General features: G+C 34.7%; 3 long non-coding RNA genes across 4 annotated transcripts; all 3 read right to left on the reverse strand.

The window, feature by feature from the left end:
- Window positions 1-450: 450 nt before the first annotated feature.
- LOC145792507 (uncharacterized) lies at window positions 451-3,040 on the reverse strand. The gene is made up of 2 exons (XR_014331907.1): window positions 2,453-3,040; window positions 451-651 (listed from the first exon to the last, which is right to left on the reverse strand). It is a non-coding gene; the product is annotated as an uncharacterized LOC145792507 (long non-coding RNA).
- A 655-nt stretch (window positions 3,041-3,695) lies between these two features.
- LOC145792508 (uncharacterized) lies at window positions 3,696-5,154 on the reverse strand. The gene is made up of 5 exons (XR_014331908.1): window positions 5,055-5,154; window positions 4,898-4,954; window positions 4,514-4,558; window positions 4,277-4,376; window positions 3,696-4,030 (listed from the first exon to the last, which is right to left on the reverse strand). It is a non-coding gene; the product is annotated as an uncharacterized LOC145792508 (long non-coding RNA).
- A 315-nt stretch (window positions 5,155-5,469) lies between these two features.
- LOC145792509 (uncharacterized) lies at window positions 5,470-6,407 on the reverse strand. Of its 2 annotated transcripts, none has more exons than XR_014331910.1 (4): window positions 6,288-6,407; window positions 6,039-6,091; window positions 5,909-5,932; window positions 5,470-5,829 (listed from the first exon to the last, which is right to left on the reverse strand). It is a non-coding gene; the product is annotated as an uncharacterized LOC145792509 (long non-coding RNA). The 2 variants fall into 2 exon arrangements; XR_014331909.1 differs by having other exon boundaries at window positions 6,270-6,400.
- Window positions 6,408-10,546: the final 4,139 nt, after the last annotated feature.

Genomic DNA, 10,546 nt, shown 5'->3' on the forward strand with positions numbered 1-10,546 from the left:
AAAAACGTCGTTAAAACGCCACTAAATGTGGTATATATAGGCAAAGTGACGTCATGACAATTTTTAGTGACGCTTTAGAAACGTCGCTAAATTTTTATAGGAGGCGTTTTTCAAAAACGCCGCTAAATGTGATTCATACTGCAATGCAACATCTGACAACTTTTAGCGACGTTTCAAAAACGTCGTCATAGCTTTTTTAATTTTAAAAAACCTATATAGTGGGGTTTTGAATAATGCCATTACATTCTTATTTTTTTAATTGTTTTTTTTTTTTTGAAATTATGCTAATTTTATGTGGTTAAACTAAAAAAATACTTGTAATAAAATTGCAATGTAGCACTAATATGAAACAATAACTCCTATTTTCATTCAAATGAACATTTGTCAAAAGATAAGCCGATTATATGAAAAGCTGTCAATTAGCAAATATATTAGTAATTCACTTTCCCATTCAATTTAATATCCAATCACCATTAACTAAAAAATAACATATCCACAAATCATGTTTTAACATTTGCCAAAAAATAATAAGAAAAACATCAAGACAAACTCCATGAGTTATGATTTAATTTAATGTCTTGTCCTTGTTACTAAATTCACTGAACTCAACTGATATAGCATAGAATCTGTAGTCTTCACTGGTCTAGATACCTGCATCAGAACATGAAAGCCAAATCAGGTAAAGTGCATAAATCAATAATAGTAGAAGTGTTACAACTATAAAACATAAGATCTACATTACAACTCACCATCTGTTGAAAAATGTTTTGTACTTGGAAAAACAATTTAAACAAATCAGTCATTTCTAAGGCTTTGAAACAGCAAAAAAAGGCAGAAAAATAACTTATATCTAGTCATTAACTAGAAATAAGTCATCAACCAATTCATTGTATTCCTCAGCATATACTTCTGAAGCCATGAACTCTGGTGTCCCTAATTAACCTCAAAAAATAGATAAAAACTAACTCAATGATTTCCTTTAATTATGTCAATCAACCAATCATTCACACATAAAGTTACATATCATCACAAAAAGTCATGTTACAATAGATACGTACTGTTTCATGGTCCCAAAAGTGAACATTTCAGTGACAAAATTGGTATGTACTGTTTTAGAGTGCACCAATGAAACACAATAATGATTGAGAAAGAAAGTGCACATTGAAGTAACTGAAACAAGAATAAAAAAAACTGAAGAACTATTCCGAAGTTCAACCGCGTTGAAAAAACAAAACACACTATAATGAATAACAGATATATTGAATCAAATGTTAAATAAAAAAAACACAAACAAAAACAAAACAAAACTGCAAACTTGCCAAAACAAAACTGGAAAAAAAAAACAAACAAACAAACAAAAAAACACTACCTTATATCTAGTAAAAAATTGATAAAATAAAAGGGAAAATCATTGCGTATTATTCATAAATATGTCATAGTTAATGTTCTGCATTCCACTGATCAAGTGACCTCACTTCAACCGTTGTATATTAAACAGAAAAGGATAGCAAATTGAGTCGTATCTATTTCAGATATGATTTAATAGAAGCTCATTTGTACCTAGTTTTCCATAGCTCTCGATGAGATCAATTTTAAACAAAACATTGATGTGGGAAAGTTCCAGATGTAACATTGTTGATAGAGAGAGAATCAATGCACTCACATACTTTCCTGGATCACTGCACAGGTGTGCATCTACTAAATGCGCAACCGTCAGCTGCATAAAATGAAGCCCATTTGAATTCCAAAAAAAATGGGGCCAAGGTATTAGGTTAGAGTAACTGGGCATGTTAAACAAGACCATTTCAAAAGAAGCTTTTATTTGATATTGACATGTTCCTACCACTTGAATTTCATTAATTACAATGCAAGAATACTAGTAAAGGATTCATGGGATTTGTATATTGAAATTCCAGTGGTATGGGTAATCTTGTTAGTTTGAAGATACTATCTATCAGAAATTTCTGTCTCACTGGTTAGATACCATCTTCAAGCTTTAATATCTCTTCTTTGTAAGTGTTTCATGTTGGAGGAAAAAATATACTTGGTATAATGGTACTCAGCCAGTGGATATGTGCTACAATGGCTGCTAGTATCTATGTTGCTTGTCTCATTTTCTGTATGTAAAGTTTATTTTTTTAAAAAAAAAAATTGATTTTTTTAAAAATAATTTGTTTAACATGTAGCTTTAAAGTCAATTTTTTCAAAAATGATTTGTGTTTTAAAACTAGTAACAGGAACGACATTCTCACAGTTCTCTTATTGCATTAACTGTCATGTCTAATGTATAGTAAGTTAGTAAGATGCAAATGATAATAAAACGATTCAATATTTATTCTGGACCTGATAAATATGAAAGCATGACAAGAACCTAGAATCCAGGATGGTTGATAATCACTTCCAAAAAACAAAGAGTTACAAGTCAATGCCAATGTAGGCCTTGAATACTAACCTTTGAGAAGAGGCTTTAGTTTGGACTCCAACCAGTCAACATTTTTCTCCAAGTAATCCATACAATACACAAGACCTAGTTGAACATGGTAGAAAAGAATTAGCTGTAAGGACACCTAGCTGGAAATTCTTTGTTCGAATTTAAGTCACTAGTATTTTCAAGCATCAGAGATTTCTCGGAGAATAAAAGAATTGATTTGAGACCAAGCCAGTATCCAGTGATATTCATCCTCCATCATCACCTTTTCACATGGAGACAAGTGAAAAGGTCTACAATAACATTATGTGCTCCAACAAAAAAATATTTGAAATAATAAACTAGGCAAATTTTGGAAATCATCCAATAATGGGATTAGTTATGAGGCTGCAAAATGACAGGATGACCTCAGATCTGAGCAGCTCTTAGCACAGATGTATAACATAAACTAGATGGAGAAGAAAACCTAAGCTACACTATGAGTTTGTGGTAGTGAATACGAGATTATGTCGGATTAACAATAAAGTTCGAATTAGAAGTAATGAAAGCACTTTTAAAACAAAATAACAATCAGTAGGCCAAAACAACTCTTTTCAGCATACAGCACCTAGATTATGCAGATAGTGAAGTTAAAGTGCATCATTTAATGATACAACAAGAAATGAGGACAAAAGAGAATGGACAGACATGGGAATAGCCTCAAGCTGCACTGGCATGAAATAATTAAGAATCCATCAGATAATTAGTAAGTAAGAAGGGACTAATTATCTTATTAAAAAAAAAGAAAAGAAATAAAGACGTTAGGAAAAATTGCTTTACAGGGACAATGTAAAGTGAATTACCTCGGAAAGTTACTAAGATTGTTTATATATAAATTTACTAAGATTTTTTAAAATACATAAATAAAAGTTATTATACAAGGATTGCATTAGAAAGGTGTAAAAGGACAATGGTGTAAGTAATGTACTATACACAGTGAATTACCTCAAAAAGGGTTGGTACGGTTGTAGGATTGAATTCTTCACAAATGATTTGGATCAATTGGAACACATACATGACCTGGAAAATAGTTGAGGAAATTAATAACAAGAAAGAAGCATTATGCTAATACTAAGAACCCTATGGCTAAACAAGTATACCAAGTACAAGTGACACTAAAGAACAAGCATTCATGACTTTTTTTTCTCACAAAATGCAATTCAAATTCTTATCTTGCAACAAACATTCAACTATTGGGGGACCAAATTATAAGGAAAAAAAAGTTAATCTCAAAAAGAAAAAGAAAAAAAAATACAAAAGATTGCTATCAATTCATCACATTATGCACTATAACTTCAAATTAAAAAAAGCAATGTTAAGGGATCTTAAAAATCCAGATTAAAATTACACGTATATAGCAAACCAAGCAATGAAGGAACACTTAATGCTTTGCACAATATTGATACTTGTACCTTATCTGAGAGCATACCGAAGGTGGGAAATCAACCTGCAGATTGCTGCTGCTGGGTTGAAGTATCAGCTGAAGTACTCTGCAAGACAATTTCTTCATCAAGTCTCCACATATTGCCAGGCATGACATTCCCACCTGATTGGGTATTAATGCTGCCAAAACCAATAGTTGACTTGTCATGCTCAGAATTTGCAGTTTGTCTTTTTCTTTTTCTTTTTTAAAAAAGAACCATTTCTAAAAATAAAACAAGAATAAAACCATATAGTACTTTCAGCATGACTTTCAAATCAAACCAAAATATGTTTATCAGATTCGGAGATGTGTTGGAGTCATCATTCCACTAACATACATTGTGATGTTCAAAAGAAGCAAAAATTGAAAAGAAAATAGGAACAAACCTCAGGCCCCAAGAAATGGTTCATATAGCTGATATCACAAGAGTATGGTGCCCCAACATACTAGATGCAAAAAAAATCAAATGTGGGAAGACAAGTCAATCTGCATCAATTATCAACATATTAACCTTCTATCAAATCCTGGCAGAGGAATAAAATAACCAACACGACTGGAAATAAATTCATAGAAATAAAGACCATGTATTCTTCAAATCATTCAAAGTCATGTTAAAGTAGTACCTTCAAAGTCAAGTAAACCCTAACAATGTGGGAAGACAAGTCAATCTGCATCAATTATTAACATATTAGTGTGACATTTAGAAACACCAAGCATGTGCTTTAACTTCATAGTGAAAGCTAATGAACAAAAATGGACAATTCATTGAAACACTAATCAGCTAAATAATGCATCCTTCATTGAAAGATCCATGAGTGCTTGTATCACTCGCTGTCAAAGTTTTGCAAAAAAACTCTGTTTGTGGTTTACCTTGGACATTATTATGGGCTAAATCTTCCTATACCTTCAAACTTTCTTTTTCATTTTTTGTTCATCGATCAACTTTGTTTTATGGATAGTTTTACTACAAGGATAATGCAACAGTTAATATTGCAGCAACTCCTTACAGAGGGAACAGGTTGAAGCGTCATCTGAGCATATACTTCGTCCATTTCTAGATCCGCCTAGGAAATAAACATGATTGAATTAGCTAATGACAAGAAATTACTACTATTGACCCGTTTTTGCATAAAAGAAATGAAAGCTAATTAAAGCCAGTTATACATGCAACGTGACATTGTGAAGGAGGCATAGCAGCTTTGAGGGAAGATTTGGATAGTTTGGGATCTGAGAATCCACACCCTTCTTCATGGATGCTGCAACCTGAAATGGAGATTTTTACACATGCAATGAGGATAAACATGTAGTTCCCATAATTAATACAAAACAACTACACAGAAAGTTTTCATGTATTTCAATCATATAGCCACTATTGTATTGGGTCCATTCAACACTGGAAATGCAACAAATTTTCAATTCATAAACCAATAACAATCTGTAGCAATTTTCCAGTATTGATCACAGGGTTCAGAATTTCACCAATATAACAAATTTTCAATTCATAAACCAATAACAATCTGTAGCCTTTTTTAATTTTAAAAAACTAACCGTTAAGTGTGGGGTTTTGAAAAATGCCATCTTTATGTTTTTGATTGTTTTTTTTTTAAATTATGCTAATTTTATGTGGTTAAACTAAAAAAATTACATGTAATAAAATTAAAAAGTAACACTAACATAAAACAATAACTCCTATTTCCATTCAAATGAACATTTGTCAAAAAGAGCCGATTATACGAAAAGCTGTCAATTAGCAAATATATCATTAATTCACTTTCCCATTCAATTTAATATCCAATCACCATTAACTAAAAAATAATAGGAAAAACATCAAGACAAACCCCATGAGTTATGATTTAATTTAATGTCTTGTCTTTATTACTAAATTCACTGAACTCAACTGATATAGCATAGAATCTGTAGTCTTCACTGGTCTAGATACCTGCATCAGAACATGGAAGCCAAATCAATAAATCAATAACTGTAGAAGTGTTAAACATAAGATCTACATTACAACTCACCATCTGTTGAAGAATGTTTTGTACCTGGAAAACAATTTAAACAAATCAGTCATTTCTGAGGCTTTGAAATAGCAGAAAAAGGCAGAAAAATAATTTATTTCTAGGCATTAACTAGAAATAAGCTATCAACCAATTCATTTTATTCTTCAGCATATACTTCTGAAGCCATGAACTCTGGTGTCCCTAATTAATCCCAAAAAATAGATAAAAACTAACTTAATGATTTCTCTTAATGGTGTCAATCAACCAATCACTCATACAGAAAGTTACATATCATCACAAAAAGTCATTGTACAACAGATAAAAAGTCATTCTTGTGTCTAATTACAAGAATGAAATGAAACATATCTGGAAAACTCACATTAATATTCCTACTCACATATTCCCTTGCCATGGTTTTTGTGAGGCCAAGTACCCCTGCCTTTGCAGCATTATAATTGGTGTGCCCAACGTTACCAACAAGACCAACAATTGATGCTATGTTGATTATCCTTCCCTGCCACATCAGCAATTAAGATAAATGGGAGATTGAAAAGCAAAAAGATAATAAATAGCTACCAAATAATTGAAAATTTTTCATCAAAGACCTAATAGCCGTGGACGTGGCCCTAGTTTGGAGTCCACGTAAATTTGTGTTCTTGTGTGCTTGATTAGATTCTTGTTTTTATTCTTATTTGTGTTTCATCTTTCACTGATCTTGGTTAGGTGTAACAATTCCTCACAACGACCTCCTAACATAGGTTATTAAAACAGGGCAACAAGCCACAAGTGCGGAAATACCAAAATACCTTTACTCCAAATTCGGAGTCAAGTAGTTAGTGCCTAGTACTTATCAGGGTCCACACTACCCAACTATCATTTTTCATCAAAGAACATGCCCGTAGCGCTTAACAAGATGGCACGACAAATGTCAAAGTATTTAACATGAGAATAGCTACTTCATTTTTCATGCCTTTTATCCTTTTCCAGGCAGCCACACTGAATTCTAGAAAGTGAAAATCTGCAGTATCATCCTTTATAACTTTTCAAATGAATATAGCTCCCATTCCTTCAATGCACGATAACAAAAATATAGCCAGCAAGACATTTCAAACAATATGAGATCATAAAAGGAAGATCCCATCCTTTAAGATATACCCTCTAGAGTGAATAATTTATGAAGATGTATTAAATTTACCAAGAGAAGATCTTCATCAATTCCAAAGGATTTGCGAGCTTCTTCTAGGCGCTTTGATGTGACCTTCTCATGTTTCCTGCACAATCATCCAAAGTGGAAACTACAATAAACAAAACCAATTGCTCAAGCAAAGATTTGCACAAATTGTAAAACTCAGTGCATTATGGCATGGTAAAGTTTCAAAACATAGTGAACTTCTGGTTAAGATGCTTCTTTTAATAAGATTTCGCACAAAGCTTCACACTTACTAGATTTCTTCAAATGGACCCAAAACATTTCAAATTTAAATGTGCATGCACGTGTAGACACACATCCTGGGGAAGAAAAAGACTAGTTTCCAACGTTTTCACTGTATTTTCTCAAATTAACTAACACGCATCAAGAAGCATTCACTAAAGGATTCCACAACTCTTTTACTTAATCAACATGCTTAGGTGTTAATTATCTTCTTATGACCAAAGAAGGAAAAAAAAAAAAAAAGAACTAAAAAAAAGAGGCAGCTCTGTTTTTTGTTTTTTCGAATGTTTGTGGATAGTGATGTTTAAAGGAGAGGGAAAACAAGTGATGTACCCAGAGCTCGCTGGATCTCTAATCTCAAACTCATCTATCATAGCATCATAGCCACATATTACAACATAGTGACCTACAGAAGATTATAGTCCAGTTAGTAACAGATACAGATGTGGCATGCACAATGAATATACGGGGTTACTGGCCATGAACTCAAATATGAGATAGTATTAGTGGCAGTGAGAGGACTAGAAATAAATAATTTGGAGGAGAAAAAATGAGACAAACGCAAGATCAGAAACAGTTAAACCCACACATTCATCTGCCCATTTTTCTCCTACAACTCCAACTGATCCAAAATGAGTTATTTGTAGTTCATAAACAATAACGAAGTTCTCAAATTTCAACATTCCACCAACTATATATATATACAAGTCACAATAACAATCTACATCAACTTGGAAATCCAATCAATATGTTGTTCAAAGTGAGCAATTTATTTTGTCAGATTTTTCATCTTGTGTTTGATGAAAAGGAGATGACCCTTCGTCTGAGCCAGGGCAAAAAAAAGGATGATTATTCAATCAATACATATATAAATTCATATATATACTTGTATAGAGAGATTTTTAAGAGAAAAAAAAAATTATCCAAAAAAAAATACAGATAATGTGTACGCATATAACGAGATTGTGCGAGAGAGACAGAGATCGAGAGAGATTGAGAGATCGAGAGAGAGAAGAATCGATAAAACTGAGATTGGAAGACCAACCTTCAGACGGCGTTGATCTTGCACAACCTGTTTAGCACGGGCCCTAACCTCATATGGATCAATCTTGGATTGGGGCTAACTAGAGCATATACAACTCATCAATCACTGAAACGGAGAGAGAGACGGGAAGGAAGAGCTTCAGAGAGAGAGAGAAAGAGAGACGGTGGAGCTCACCTTAGGAGACGATGGTGTAGATGATGATGTAGACGATGGTGCAGATGGTGGAGACCGATCTGAATCTCTAAATCTCTGCGATGAAATCACTGAGATGAAATCGCTCTGAATCTTTGTGATGAAATCACTGAGATGAATCTCTGAATGGCTCTGATAAGGGTTTAGAGAGAGTTGAGAGAGAGATTTAGAGAGAGAAAGAGAGACAGTGGTGGAGCTTCGAAATCGTTCTGAGATTTAGAGAGAGAGAGCTCGAAAAGTTGGGTCTTAGTCTGAGATTCAAAATTAGGCTTTGAAAAGAGGAGACCAAGCGCGTGAGGCACAACACATTCGGAGGCGTTTCAAACGCCTCCTATTATTAAACGATGTCATTTTGTTGAACAAATATGCGACGCTTTAAAAAACGTCGTTAAATGTTAAAAAAAAGTGACGTTTAAAAATGCGTCGTTAAAAAAACGCCGCCTAAACCTCTTTTTCCTGTAGTGAAGTCCTTTTGTGCTTTCTTGTTGCTGTTTGTTTGTTTTTTTTATCTTTGTTATATTGTTATATGTGTTCTGAATTGATAGGGGAAAATGGAACAAATGAATAACCACATAAGAAAACTTTAAGCTCTCTATTTAAAGTGGTTTCAAGAAGTTGAAGAAGGCCATATCAAGGAAAAGGAAAGCTATGTAATACATTGGAATCTACCGAGAGAAAATGCACAGACACAGGTAAATTTTGCACCTTAAGTTTTTACAAAACTCTAATGAGAAATTAATCTTCTAATGTAGTTCATGTTCTTTCAGAGATGGCTATGAAAAAAATGGAGGTGGAATTAAATTTACTGATTACTTGGCACGAAACTTGGCATACACGACCGCCTAGGTATGAGAGACTTGTGGGAGAAGACGGGGCTCGAATTGGGTTCCCGGTTTGGGAGTTAGAGTCGGATATCACTCTAGGCAAACTAGTTCCTTAAGAAATTTGAATTCGAGGTGTTGACTCCCCAAAATCACCAAACGACATCAGTTTAGCACGAAACTTAGCACACATGACCACCTAGGCACGAGAGACTTATGGGAGAAGACGGGACTCCAATCGAGTTCCCAGTTTGGGAGTTAGAGCCGTATTTCGGTCTAGGCAAACTAGTTCCTTAAGAAACTTAAATTCGAGGTGTTAACGCCCCAAAATCACCAAACGGGATCGGATTGACACGAAACTTGGCACACACGACCGCCTAGGCACGAGAGACTTGTGGGAGAAGACGGGGCTCGAATTGGGTACTCGGTTTGGGAGTTAGAGTTAGACATCACTCTAGGCAAACTAATTCCTTAAGAAACTTGAATTCGAGGTGTTGACGCCCTAAAATCACCAAACGAGGTCGGATTGGTACGAAACTTGGTACACACGACCGCCTAGGCACAAGAGACTTGTGGGAGAAGACGGGGTTTGAATCGGGTTCCCGATTTGGTAGTTAGAGTCGGATATCATTTTAGGCAAACTAGTTCCTTAAGAAACTTGAATTCGACGTGTTGACGTCCCAAAATCACTAAACGGCGTCGGTTTAGCATGAAACTTGTCAACACGACTGCCTAGGCACGAGAGACTTGTGGGAGAAGATGGGACTCCAATCGAGTTCCCGATTTGGGAGTTAGAGCCGTATTTCATTCTAGGCAAACTAGTTCCTTAAGAAACTTGAGTTCGAGATGTTGAAGCCCTAAAATTACCAAACGACGTCAGTTTAGCACGAAACTTGGCACACACTACCACTTAGGTACGAGAGACTTGTGGGAGAAGACGAGACTCCAATCGGGTTCCCAGTTTGGGAGTTAGAGCCGTATTTCGGTCTAGGCAAACTAGTTCCTTAAGAAATTTGAATTTGAGGTGTTGACGCCCCAAAATCACAAAACGGGGTCGGTTTAACACGAAACTTGGCACACACGACCGCCTAGGCACGAGAGACTTGTGGGAGAAGACGGGGCTCGAATCGGGTTCCCTGTTTGGGAGTTAAAGTCGGATATCACTC

The sequence above is a fragment of the Camellia sinensis genome, chromosome 6 (genome assembly GCF_055761805.1).
Source record: "Camellia sinensis isolate YWXY chromosome 6, ASM5576180v1, whole genome shotgun sequence".
In the NCBI taxonomy this organism is placed as follows: Eukaryota; Viridiplantae; Streptophyta; class Magnoliopsida; order Ericales; family Theaceae; genus Camellia; species Camellia sinensis.